This window comes from Vipera ursinii, assembly GCF_947247035.1.
Source record: "Vipera ursinii genome assembly, chromosome: 2".
Taxonomy (NCBI): domain Eukaryota; kingdom Metazoa; phylum Chordata; class Lepidosauria; order Squamata; family Viperidae; genus Vipera; species Vipera ursinii.
Genome location: NC_139513.1, coordinates 44,204,230 through 44,218,436, shown reverse-complemented (window position 1 = coordinate 44,218,436; position 14,207 = coordinate 44,204,230). Strand labels below are relative to the sequence as shown.

Sequence of the window (14,207 nt, the reverse complement as noted above, 5' to 3'; positions counted from 1 at the left end):
GGTGTTGGAACCTCAGAGTTAGTTTTATTTTGACATAACTATATAGTGTATTCAATAAACAGTAAGCTTTTTGGAAACGGAATGAACCTGGACATTTATTTGGATTTTCGAGCTGGATTTTGACACTGGCCTTAATCTGACCCTAGAAAGGCAAATAGAAGGCAAATAAAAGAATCCTTGCGTGGAGAAATCTAAAACCTGGGCAATGCTTCAGCACCACATTTCAATGTTTTTTTTTTGGACAACAGACAATAGGAACTCTGGATTGCTAGCTATCTAATGTATAACATTAGAAATGATGACCGGTGCATAGTTGCAGAAAGTAAACAGAGCCACAAGTTCCCTAAAACTAGCTATCTGGAAATGTTTACTGGCTAGGCAGTCTATATATTCCAGTAGAATAGAGTATATAATATGTAGCTCAAGATTGAACTGGCAAGTCCTTGTTGGTGCTCTCTGAGCTTGGCTGTTTACTTGCAGACATTTCATTACCCAACTAGATAACATCATCAGTGTGAGTGAGTGTGGGATTTGCTCCCTCTTTATATACAATAGCTTGCCAAGAACTACTAAGAAGAAAACCACACCCCCATCTATCTGGCAGGACAAGCTATTGTAAATAAACAATGAACAAACCTCATACTCAGTGATGATATTACTTAGTTGGGTAATAAAATATTTGCAAGCAAACAACCAGGCTCAGAGAACACTGAGGATTCCACTCTATATATCATTTGGAAACCTGTGGCATTTAAATATAAAAAGTTTCACATTAAAAATCTTTTAACTCTCCAGCTGATTGCAACTCATCATGCTGGATTTAAGAACAAATCATACAGTATATATTACTTTTCTCTTTGATTTGCCTAATCGTTTTCTTCTACAGTCATGACTTCACATACCCTGAAGGGAAAAATGTATATTAAATGAAGTATTCAAGAGCGTTATGACTAATTCAACAATATTCCCAATTTATACTTTATCTTTGGAAATTATGCAACAACAGGGACATACTTTGCAAGCAACTTCCAGCACTTAGTTTTCAGTACAATCTTGTTATATTAATACAAGACTATTACCCTAAACATCTTAAGGAGACTATTAAAAGAATTAGAGAACCATCTGTTGCAGCTTTATAGGAGTATTTTAATTCCTTTTAATGAGTCATCATTGTAATTGACCTCCACTATTGTAATACTTTTTAAGATACAAGGGCTCAATCCACCAAACAGCTTTGCCTCATAATAATAATTATTTCACTTTCAGATTACATGCACACATTGTATTGAAATGTTTACTAACAAAAGCATGAGGTTGTTGTGCTTTAATAATCACTCCCCAATGGAAACCATCTTTACTGGCTTTTTAGAAGATACAATAATTATGTTTATGTGGCTTATCTAATCATTGTATTTGCACATGGGCATCTAATTATAAGTAACCCTATGCTATTGTCATGTGGATGCTTCTAATGAACAAAGTAGCATTTCTCAGCAAGTACAACACATTCCAGGAAAAAAACCACACAACTATGTTCCTAAACCATTCATTTTTACTTTAATTTACAATTTCTGAACAAATTAATTTGCTTTCCTCTAAATGAAGGTAACGGTTTACAGTCACTGTACCTCAGACTGAGCACAAGTGATTTCTTGTAGTTGCTGTTGTTTTCCTCCCCACATTCTCCTGGGATCATAAAGAATTTTAAACAATTCTCACACTGTGAATTAACAGATGCCACCTGTGTGCGTGGATCATAAGGAAGCTTGTTAGAAAACAGTGACAATGTCGACTGATCTAATCTCTCCCAGGAAACTTGGCAAAGCAGGGAGTGATTTTCATTCATGGATGGGATTTGCAGAGCCACATGGTTCTGTGCCAAAAGGCACTTAAAGTTGATGATCCAAAAATGCCAAGAGGAGATCTACAATTCCAAGCGCCTTGCAGTTAAACAGAATTTTGTTGTGGTTTTCTTTTGATCCTGTGAGACAGGTTGGGGTGAGGGAGAGTGACTGGCCCATAGTCCCCCAATGAACCTCTGTGGATGAGGAGGGACTGGAATCTGGATACCTATGCTCCTAGTCCAGCTCTTTGACAACTGCATCATCGATGGGTAGATAACAGACAATAAAAGTAGCTTGTTTGTGATTGTCTGGAAGTTGAGTCATGGCACCTGGACTTCTTTTTTGGTTTGAAATGCTTTGCTGCTTATCCAAGTAGCCTCTTCAGTCTCAGCAGGTTGGTTATGGAGACGCCATAAATGTCCTCCAGGGTGATTTCATTTGTCTGAATAGGTCCTTAGGTGAGTAGGCAGAGAGTCGTTAAGGGTCATTGCTCCTAAATCCTTCTCTCAGGTGGGTTGTTAAGTGTGACCTCATTGGTGAACCCATGAAGTGGTCCTGATCTTCCTGGGGACTGATGCAAGAGCAGCATAAAAAAATGGGGGACAGGTTGTATCTGAGGCCTCCACCTCTATTGAAGGAAGGATTTTCCATTTTAGCATAAATGGATTATTTCGCTCCTCTCTCAAATCATCTATCTTTCCTGTCCAAAATGTGAACATTATTGTCCTCAAAAGAATGTCCTTTTTCTTTTAAATGAAGGTATACTGCTGATTCTGCTTGCAGACTCCGTAAACATCATGAATCACCTCAAAACATTGCAATTTTGTCCCCCTATTTAGTGGGCGATGGCACAGAATCTTCTACAAAGGTTCTATGAAGATTGATTGATAAAGTGAGCATGCAGTATAAATTTTCAAAGGCAAACCCTTAAGATTTTTTTTCACAAATCCAAATTAAATAGTGTACTAATACCGATGTTCAAAATAGTTTTCTTTTTCTTTGAACAAACATCTGTGCCTGAACTGTAGCAAATAAGATGATCTAGGCCATTTATTTAGAAGACATATTAGAGAAATCTTATTGATTTGTTTTCTTGCTGGAGTATCTTTTATCCCCAAAATCTGAAGGAGGCAACTTCCCATTCCCATTGGGAAATCTCATTATGAGAGGCTCAAGAAGGAAGGGCATTGTCTGATACAGACAATGAAGTAAACATTATCAGAAGGATTGATTCTTGCTTTGCTTTGACATTACTTGGCAAATGAACATAGCATCCCTGATTTGCCTTAGTCCCTTGTGTCTTCTTTGCAGGTATGTAACAAGATGCTAGCTAACCACCATTAGCTACAATACCTAAGAACAGAAAGAAACAAAGAACTGACCACAGCAATTGCTAAGAAAAATGTTTGTGCAGACAAAAAAAAGATTACTTTTAAAGAAGCAAGCAAGCTATGCAAAAGTGAAGAATTGGTGAGAGGATGGATTGACAGATGACATATGGTGTTGCATCCTAAATTTTAGAAAGGATAAATTAATCTATCTATCTATCTATCTATCTATCTATCTATCTGTCTGTCTGTCTGTCTGTCTGTCTGTCTGTCTGTCTATCTATCAAATTTATATTGCCACCTACTCACACATGGCTACTCACACGTGGCTTACAGGATATAAAAAAAACAATGTAAAAGAAATAAAAATAATAAAATAATAACCCCCTATCCTGGTAACAACACACATTCATACCAGTCACTTAATGGGCTCCATTCCCAAGCCTGCTGGCAGAACCACGTCTTCAGGGTCTTGAGAAAGAGTGTTAGAGTGGGGGCCAGTCTAATTTCCAGAGGGATAAGGTTCCAGAGGGAAGAAGCCACCTTCTTCTGGGTTCCACCAGATGTATCTCTTTAGGAGATGGGACCTGCAACATTCCTTGCCTCCCTGTTCTTGTGGTTCGGGAAGATGTGACCTCAGATAACTTGGCCCCAAGCTATGAAGGGCTTTAAAGGTGTCAACCAGCACCTTGAATTGCACCCGGAAGCAAACTGGCACCCAATGTGTCTCACTCAGGAGATGTGATACATATGCACACCAAAGTCTGCACAAAACCAAGTGGGCCACTGCATTTTGCACCAACTGGAGCTTCCAGATGCTTTTCAAGGGCTGCCCCATGTACAGCGCATTGCAATAGTCAAGACAGGAAGCGACTAGGGCATAAGTGATTATGAGTAGGGATAACAAGGCAAGAACCTGCCCCAGGTTCCTCCACTGGACTAGCAACCATGCCAGAATCTAATTGGGAACGAAGTTGAGCGATTTAGTCTTCCAGAAATGAATTCAGAATGAGAATAATGATTCCATACTTTGCCCCCTGAATCAGCCATGGGTTCCTGCTTTCCAACTCACCTGTACTTCTGAGAGATCAAAGTGACTTTGCAACATGGTGAAAATTTAACATCAGCCTATATTGGGAAGACCTTAAGCCACTAGCCCCTTCCTCATTTCCCTCTCCTCTTCCCCGTCAATCCCAGTTTCCATTTATTCTCAATAATTGAAACAACCGTCAAATATTGTAATATCTTATGCAGCTAGATCAGACATTCCCAAACTTTCTCATGGCACCCTGAGTGTCACACTCATTTTTCATGGTGCCCAATTTCCAAGGTCACTGCAGCAAACTCATGAACAGTTTGGTTTATTAAATAGTAAAATATCCTATGGCATCCTGTGAGTTCACTGTGACACTCTGGGGTACTGTGGCAAAAAATTTAAGATCCTCAGAACTAAGTCAAAATCCAAGAATAGTGAAATCTGGCTTGAATACTAAGCATCATGTACACAGTTTAGTCAAAAGAGGACAATCTAATAGAATGGAGTATTGGGGGCGGGGGTGGGAGGAAGAAAGTAATTGCAGAATGAAAGAATTTCCTTTCAGTAAGCAGAAAAATAAAAGGTAAAAGGTAAAGGTTCCCCTGCACACGCGTGCTAGTTGTTTCCGACTCTAGGGGCTTGTGCTCATCTCCGTTTCAAAGCCGAAGAGCCAGCGCTTGTCCGAGAACGTCTCCGTGGTCACGTGGCCGGCATGACTAGACGCCAAAGGCACACAGAACACTGTTACCTTCCCACCGTAGTGGTCCCTATTTTTATACTTGCATTTTTTTAACGTGCTTTCGAACTGCTAGGTTGGCAGAAGCTGGGACGAGTAACAGGCGCTCACTCTGCTATGCGGCACTCGGGATTCGACCCGCCAAACTGCCGACCTTCTGATCGACAAGCTCAGCGTCCTAACCCACTGAGCCACCGCGTCCCAGAAAAATACTGCGTCCCAGTAGGCAATTAACAATCTCCATTTATAGGCAGAAGTTATTTACAGACTATCACTTCCTTGCTAGCACAAATATACCCAGAAGGCATGCAACTGACAGCCCTCAGTCAATGGGCAGGGCATCAGTTGCCCTGAGATCCGAAGTCAGAAGCAAGTGATAGTTCCAAATAGAAAGAGGGATGTAAATGGAGACAAATGAAGATGAGCTGATACACCCTGAGCCTAAACTGGAACAGCAACCCCATTTATGAGTAAACTCTCTACCTGATACTAGATTTTATGCTTCCTTGATTTTCCCCATTCCACAACACTTAACATTTTTAATTATTTAAGTTAATGGATTCTGATCCTACATACAGTTTTCCTATCTAGGGGTGTCAAACTCACCGCATCACGGGACATGTCGCTGTGTATCGTGACTTTTTTCCCCTTGCCGGAGCTGGGGTTAGACGCGGTTTCTGTGTGACACATCCGGCCTGTGGGCCGGCAATTTGACACCCTGATTCTAGACAGTAGCTTCATTTGTGCATAGAATTCTGAACTAAAATAATGGTAGTATATTATTCTATATGGATGAAATTCAGAAATGTTTGAGGTAAAGTATAACAGAATGGAACAAAAAGCTAAATATAAATGCAAAATATGCAGTTTGAGTTCTATAGGGATGCCAGTGTACTATTTGTATCTTTTTCAAACTTGGCATATTTCTTCTAATAAGGCGTTACCTGCTAATTGCTCTGAAAATGACAATTGCTGTCCCATAGGCAATTTGTAACAACTGAATAAACAGACTCTTAATATACAGCATGAAATGACTTTGAGCCAATTTGTTGAGTAACAAAAAGATAGGATTAGAATTTATAACAAGATGTTTGGCAGTATGGAGGACCTGTGCATGGTAATAGGACATTTCATAGTTCTCAAATAGACAACACCATATAAAATGCCAAAAGTTCTTAGAACAGTTTAGCATTCTTAAATTAATACAAACATTTCCTGAATTCTATAAAATATGCTTATTAGAACTAGTTGATTTGTTCTTAAAACATCATTGTGGATTTCCCCCATTTTTCAATATTGTATTTTGTCAAAAGTAGCCTCCCTAAAGTCTATTTCCTAAATGTAAACATAGATTCTGTAGATAATTATATTATTTTCATTTCTTGTGTCCCAAGCATTTCAGCTGTATGCTACAATAATTAAGATATTTTCAAAACTAGCAACAGTTGTGATCTATTTATATTTTTAAAAATGTTTATTTATACTTTCTATTCCATTTTTATTTCTCAGCATTTCTTCTATATTAACAATATCACTTTAATAAACAGATGTACTTATAGAAGGTGGCCTTCTAGGAATAAAACATTCTATTTATGGGGATGAAGGTAACTGAAGTTAAGCCAACTTCTTTCTCCTATCAAAAAGACTATTGTACCATGTCAACCTGTTGTTGCAAACTTCAGATAACTCCCATCTTGCAGATTTTGTCCTCCTCAAAAAATATGTAACACTTTTATATGTATTCCTGTGTGTGTGTGTGTGTGTATGTGTATGTGTGTGTGTGTGTCTATCTACCTGTATACACTCTGATCCACATAGTATTGTGCGACAAGCTCTCTCCCTTTTGGGTAACTCTAAATCCTGATGTGCAAAGAGACGGGTCTTATGTCATGACACTACTTTCATAAGTCTGACTTCCCTTGTCTTATCCCACAGACACTGCTGTATATATATGTTGCAGAAGCCAACACACACACAAAATACTGAATAACTGAGTCAAATAATAATTATGTCTGCAATATAACAGGCTCCTTTTGTAAAGCTACTTGAGCCCTAATTAGTTTGATTGTTTTATGAACCTTAGCAAAAAATGTTAGCATTTCTTGACTAACAAAGAGTACTCAAGGCTATTACTCATTTATGTGTTTGCCAACGACTTTGTGTTCAGTGTCAGAAGTTATTATGATATGTTAAAATTGCGGAGCAATAGATAAAAATTGAGGTAGTGTTGGATTTGAAAACAATGTAGAAGTACAGGTTCCTAGAAATGACTAGAAATTCTGCTTCTGCCATTAGAGAACAATGTTATTAGGTGAATTAGCAGCCAAGTCAAAGACTATTCAGGAATCTAGATCATTGCAAAATAATGTGGTCCATTTATATAATAAATACTTTGTATAATATGCAGCACTGATAATCAACTGGTTATACAAATCACATACTTCCAAGATTAATTCATTGTTATAAATTTAGTTGGGACTGTCAAAACTCAAAAGATGTTGAGAAATCCATTTGTGATAGTACATTAGACCTAACACATGAATATTTAAGTAAAATATAACTGTTCATTAATAATCAATCACGAAGACATGAAATTATTATATTCTGAGAACATGACATTTTCTGGACTGTTTCAAGGTATTTAAGTTTTTTGGGGGGGGTTTGAAGTTTTTATTTTGTTGGATATCCAATGAAATAATATTATTTTACAGTGATATCCAATGAAATAACATTATTTTACAGTGTTTTGCAGACGCATTAGAAGCATCTAAAACCCTTGAATTACTTTCCCTTTTTAAATGTATTTCAGATTATTCTAAATTTCTAGTATGATTTTTAAATAAACAATTAAAGATTACCACTTGGGGTATAAAAATTGCTCACAAGAATGCTGAAATGAAAAGTCCTATTTTAATAAATCCATGGCTAAGGCTTCAAATATTAAGTATATATCTTATTATTCAACCAAAGATTCTTCTTCAAATTTACTGGATACCCCAGTAAACTCCTTGATTACGGTATTGTTTCCTGCTTGAATCCCCCCTCCCCTGTATTAATCTCTGCCTATTTGGGTATGTCTATTAATGGCTGATGTCCATGGATGGCTATCTGTAGATCCATAGCTGGATGTCTATTTGTCACCCAGCAATAGATACCTAGAAAAACAATGACTCATTTCTCTGAATATATAACGATGGATGGATGTCTATGGATCCAAAGATGGAGGTCCATCAGTAGATGCAGTTATTAACCACATTTACATACCATTAAACATAATAAAAAAAACTAAAAAGGCAACAAAAAGACCAGAAAATATCCTTTTCAGCAACAGAATATATCATTTTATTACCCCCAACACATTTTTAATAATTGATATGATCTGGATCTCCAAGAGTTTGGCAAATACATTTCAAAAGTGCATAACTACTGAAATCTTTTTCAGATCATAATCCAGTTCTTTAGCTATTTAAAACAAAGACTTCAAATTATAGACTAAATGAGGCTATTTTACAGAAGAAACTGAATGAATACTTTGACAATAATCTGGACAAAGATGTGGATCTAATGACTGTCTGGGTTGCCAGCAAAGCTGTGAATGAAGCTACTTCATTCAATACAACTGTCTGAAAAAGGAGAAATATGAAGAGGAGATGCAAAGGACATTTAACAAAATTAAAAATAAAGAAATTGAATTGTAGAAGATGCTGGTGGATTCAAAAATTTCACGTCAAATTAAGTTGCTATGCCAACAACTATCTATGCTAATTTTGCAAGAAATAAAAACAAAATTGAATTATATGAAACAAAGACACTTTGAATTTACAACTAAACCAAGAAGATGGTATGTATGGGGACAATGGGGACAGTGAGTTAATTGATGCAGAACATTCCTGTCCCCGGCAATCTAAAAATTATAGAGTTATCAGTGCATGTAACATAGATGTGCATGTGGATAAGAATATCAACATTGCTGTCAAGCAAAATCAAGCTTTTAATAGTGAGTGCCACACCAAGTCCACTAATCAAACAAGTGGTAAGAAAATAGGGAAAGGCACCACCCATGTTATGTAGAAAGTAAACACAGGGTCAGTCATAAAGGACACAAATGTCTATACACCAACAAACAGAGTATGAGCAATAAACAAGGTGAATTAGAAATTCAGGTAAATGAGGGCAGATATGATATTGTTGCCATTACTGAAATTTGGTGGGATGAAATGCACAAATGGAACACACAGCTAGAGGGATTTAAATTATTTAAAAGAAACAGACCAAATAAAAGAGGAGGTGGAGTTGCTCTCTTTATAGGAAATAACTACATCTCTACAGAAATAGAACACAACAATGATGAAAACTGTCTTGAATGCATTTGGGTCAATATAAAAGGGGGGGGAATGACATTGCCATAGGTGTATAGGCCACCTAACCAAACAGAGGAAATAGATGAACTTTTTGCTACATAACTAAGGTATGTAGGAAGCACATCACAATAGTAATGGGGGACTTTAATTGCCCTGACATCAACTGGGAGACAAACTCCTCACCAAGTGGAAGCTCAAACAGATTCCTGACAAATCTAGCAGACAACTTTGTCTCCCAAAAAGTGGAGAAGAGAACTAGGGGATCAGCCATATTGGAATTAATTCTCACTAACAGAGATGAAATGATAGAAGATATTGAAGCCACAGGAACCTGGTAGGGGGGGAATGATAATCCAATATTGGAATTCAACATTATGCAAGCACAAGCAATAGAACATAGTCAAACTAGAGCAGACATGTCAAACTCGCTTTAAAATCAACAAACATTTTTCCCTCTGTGGATTTACATGGTTACTCTTGTGGACCATGTTACAATTTATATTATATGCAATATCTAACTATTTGCAGTTAAATAATATCATACAGTAACTTTCAGAAAGATGTATTGCAAAGTTATATATAATGCTCTTGTTTTGGGGCCTGCCATTCTGCTGGGGGGAGGGGAATATTTGCTTTCGCTTGGGATAACTTTTGCTTTCTACTTTTCTTCTCCTGCCTCTATCCACTTGAGAAAGGAATGTTTCTCCTTTATTAGGAGACAGTTGTAGAGAAACGAAACTGGAGAAGACCTTGAAATGTGTGCCAACTGTGCCAGTTACACACACATCATGCCACCTGTAGATTGGCTGGAGTTCAAATGGACATAATAACTCTGGTGGAAGGAGGAATATTGCTGGTTTAACTATACCATTTAAGCGGGATTTTCCACAGATCTCGCCTTGACTTCCCTTCTGTCACTAACCCTTAATAAAACTTTCCTTTTGAGACAATGCCTGTTTCAAGAGTTCTGCTTTCTTGGGTGGTTAAAAACCTTACAGGTTTATAAAATGTTGCTGAAGTTGAACCTGGAAAATGAATATATGAAACACAGTATGATTTAATGGGCCAAAAATACTGGTTATAATATAATGCTTGAGCAGGGGGAAATATGTGGATGAATAGGTTGAAATTCACACTGAATTATAATTTGAAAAGAACATTTGTATAAAATGATATATTGTTGGTACTTAATGCCCGAGAAACTGTCTAAGAAATATAATGGTATTTCAAATGTCTGTTGGAAATATAATTGCAAAAAAGGTACTTTTTATCATTTTTGGTAGAATAGAATAGAGCTGGAAGGGACCTTGGAGGTCTTCTAGTCCAGCCCCCCACTTAAGCAGGAGAGCTTACACCATCTCAGACAGGTGATTGTCCAGTCTCTTCTTAAAGATCTTCAGTGATGGGGTGCCCACGATTTCTGGGGGTAGGCTGTTCCACTGGTTAATTGTCCTCACTGTTAGGAAGTTTCTCCTTAGATCCAGGTTGCTTCTCTCCTGGATCAGTTCCCAACCATTGTTTCTTTTCGTTCCCTCTGGTGCTTTGGTGAACAACCTGACTCTTTCTGCCTTGTGGCAGCCCCTCAGATACTGAAACACAGCTATCATGTCTCCCCTATTTCTTCTTTTCTTTAGACTGGCCAAACCCAAGTCCTGCAGCCATTCTTTGTATGTTTTAGCCTCCAGGCCTTTGATCATCCTAGTTGCTTTTCTCTGAATTTTTTCCAAACTCTCAACATCTTTTTTGTTGATATGGTGACATGAATTGGCTGCAGTGTTCCAGGTGTGGTCTTACTAGGGCTTTGTAAAGTGCTACTAGTACTTTGTGTGATCTTGATTCTATGCCTCTGTTTATACAACCTAGGATTGTATTAGCTTTTTTGGTTGCTGTTGCACACTGCTGGCTCATAGTCAAGTGAAATACTGGTGCCAGATCTTTCTGGTCTTGTTTCAGAAGATTGTTATAACAAATATAAAATTAAAACTAGAAGGATTTTTTAGGACTATTGGATAAAGAATTTGAGGGGAAAAAATGGAACTTTTTTACTATATATATTGATCGTGTTAGGAATCCTACATATGCAAACATGGAAAAACTTTTTAATTCTCATGATGGAAAAAGTGATGGAGCTGGTAGAGATAGCAAAACTAACTGCTCTAATTAAAGAAAAGAACTTATCCAGTTTTGTTGCTAATTGGAAAACACTTTTGGACTTTATGTTAGAAAAAATGATCTTGGGCTTTGATGATTAATTTGTTATCATAGAGATGGCTGGTATTTATTACAGGAAGCCAAAAAGTTGAGTTTGTTAACTGTATTTTATATTCTAGATCAAATAAAGTTGGAAGGCATGGGGTTTCTTTTCTTTCTTTCTCATTTACCCTGTACCCCTTTCCCCTCTTTATTCCTTCTCCAATCCCTTAATACAGACATGTCAAACACAAGGCCCGGGGGCCGGATCCGGCCCACAAAGTGGTTTCATGTGGCCCCATGAAGCCATCCTGGAAACAGTGAGGGAACGGCCCCCACTGCCTTGGCCCTGACCCAGAGACCCTCCTTCTGCCAGAGACCCTCAGATCTGTCCCACTCCTGCCCAGGCCCCCATAGGCACCCTTGATGCCAATGATGTAGAGCTGGCCATGCCCACCCAGTAGGCCATATGCACTCTAGCCACGCCCACCCAGTAGGCCACACCCACCCTGGCCACACCCACCCGCCCCCCTGAGGGCAACCACAATGCTGATGCGGCCCTCAATGAAATTGAGTTTGACACCCCTGCCTTATTATCTTTGTATCTGTATTTTATATCATAATACATTTTGATTAAAACAAAGAAACAGCTGAAAACTAGATAAGCAGGTATTAACACTAGACAAACAATCAAACAAAAAACTATACCCTAATCAAAGAGCTCCAAGGAGAGAACCACACCTCCACCAAAATTGGCAGGGGAAGCTACTGTATATAAACAGGGAACAAACTCGACACTCACTTACACTGATGATGTTATTAGTTGAGTTGGTTATGATCTTTAAGTCCTTACATGGCATGGGTCCGGGATACCTCGAGGACCACCTGCTGCCGGCGTCAACTCCCCTCTGCCCTGTGCGTGCCCACAGAGAGGGCCTCTTCAGGGTGCCTCCAGTCAGGGAATATCGACTGGTGGCCCCCAGGGGGAGGGCCTTCTCTGTGGGTGCCCCGGCACTATGGAACCAACTGCCAGTTGAGCTCCGGATGGCATCGGACCTCCGATCCTTCCGTCGCGGGTTGAAGACCCACTTGTTTGAGTTAGCTGGTCTGGCCTGAAGGGGAATATGGTTTTTTTAATTGGTTTTATTATTTTACTATTGCTGTATTTTAATTGGGCATGGTTTAATTTTCTTTTAATTTTTGTATACCTATTTATATATGCCCTGTGAACCGCCCTGAGTCCCTAGGGAGAAGGGCGGTATAGAAATCCAATAAATGAAATGAAATGAAATGAATGAGTAATGAAATACCTGCAAGCAAACAAACAAGTTCAGAGAGCACCAAGGTCTCCACAGTTCAACCCTTAGCTAAGGATTTTCTTTTTTAGAGGTACTTGCTTCTGCTTATCAACTAGTTATCTAGCTATATAATCAAAAGACTGATAAATATGCTGTGTGGTCAAAATTTAATGAAGTGTTTAAGAAAAGGGCTGAATAATTTCCTATATGTAAATATGTCTTTTCCCCATTTGTTTGTTTTTCCTTTTTATTCTTTTTTTTCTTTACTCTCTGTGTCTCTTTGAATACAAAGCTATTCCTCCTTGGTTGCATTTAGAAAGATAATAAAAATAAAATTGTTCTAAGGGTCATTCTAATTAGATTTGGGCCATCCCTGTTTTATTTTATGAGTTGTTTCATTGTTGATTTATTTTACCGTTATATTGTTGTGATGTTATGCTAATTTTATTCCTGCTGGGAATGTTTTAAACTGTTTTTTTTAATTTATTGTGTTAACTGGTGAAAGTCATCTGATTGGGGCAGGATATCAACATAATAAGTAAGTAAATAAATATTAAAGCAATAAAAAAGAAAAGAGATCCTTTGGATTTCCAGAGCTGCCAAGATCCATCAAAAGGTTCCATGGGCAAAAGATTGGCAGTATTTTTTCATTCTTCATTCTCCCAATCTTGATTTTGATGAAGCATCTGCCCAAAATATTTACAGAAATATCTGTAGCTCTATATGATTATTTTTAAAAAGAAGCATGTGTATAATCCTTTTCAGAAAACTGGAGTTATTGCATAAATATTTCTAAAGGTTAAAAAATATAATTAAAATCTATTTTCCCCAGTAAAGAAGATATTATAGCACCTAACTGCTGGGATATATAATGTTGTTTTGGCATGTCTGTCATCTCTCTCTCTCTCTCTCTCTCTCTCTCTCTCTCTCTCTCTCTCTCTCTCTCTCTCTCTCTCTCTCTCTCTCCCTCTCACTCTCTCTCTCTCTCTCTCTCTCACACACACACACACACACACAAACACTATCTCTATCTATCTATCTATCTATCTATCTATCTATCTATCTATCTATCTATCTATCTATCTATCATCTATCTATCTATCTATCTATCATCTATCATCTATTTATATCATCTATCTATATAAAGTTATGTTTTGATCACTGTCTAAAGACGAACAGATGCTAAAGATGGACTGTCTGCAGCTAATTTGCTCTAGTGATGAAGATTCTGGAGTAGGACTCAGGAAACATGTTGATTTGCAGCCTGTTGCTCTCTCTCAACCCTAGAAAGACCTAACTGGCAAACCATTTCTGAAATTGTAGCCAAAAAAACTATAGAGACTTTTTTGTATAGTTGCTAGAAATACACTGATTGACTCAAAGACAAGTAAAAACCACATTCTCATAAACAGAG

The 14,207-nt window shown here is 37.9% G+C and overlaps 1 protein-coding gene across 1 annotated transcript in view; it reads right to left on the bottom strand.

Annotated features, from left to right (window-relative positions):
- Window positions 1-14,207, bottom strand: part of LOC310635394 (contactin-4-like) — a 284,515-nt gene that overhangs the window by 132,426 nt on the left and 137,882 nt on the right. The window lies entirely within an intron of this gene.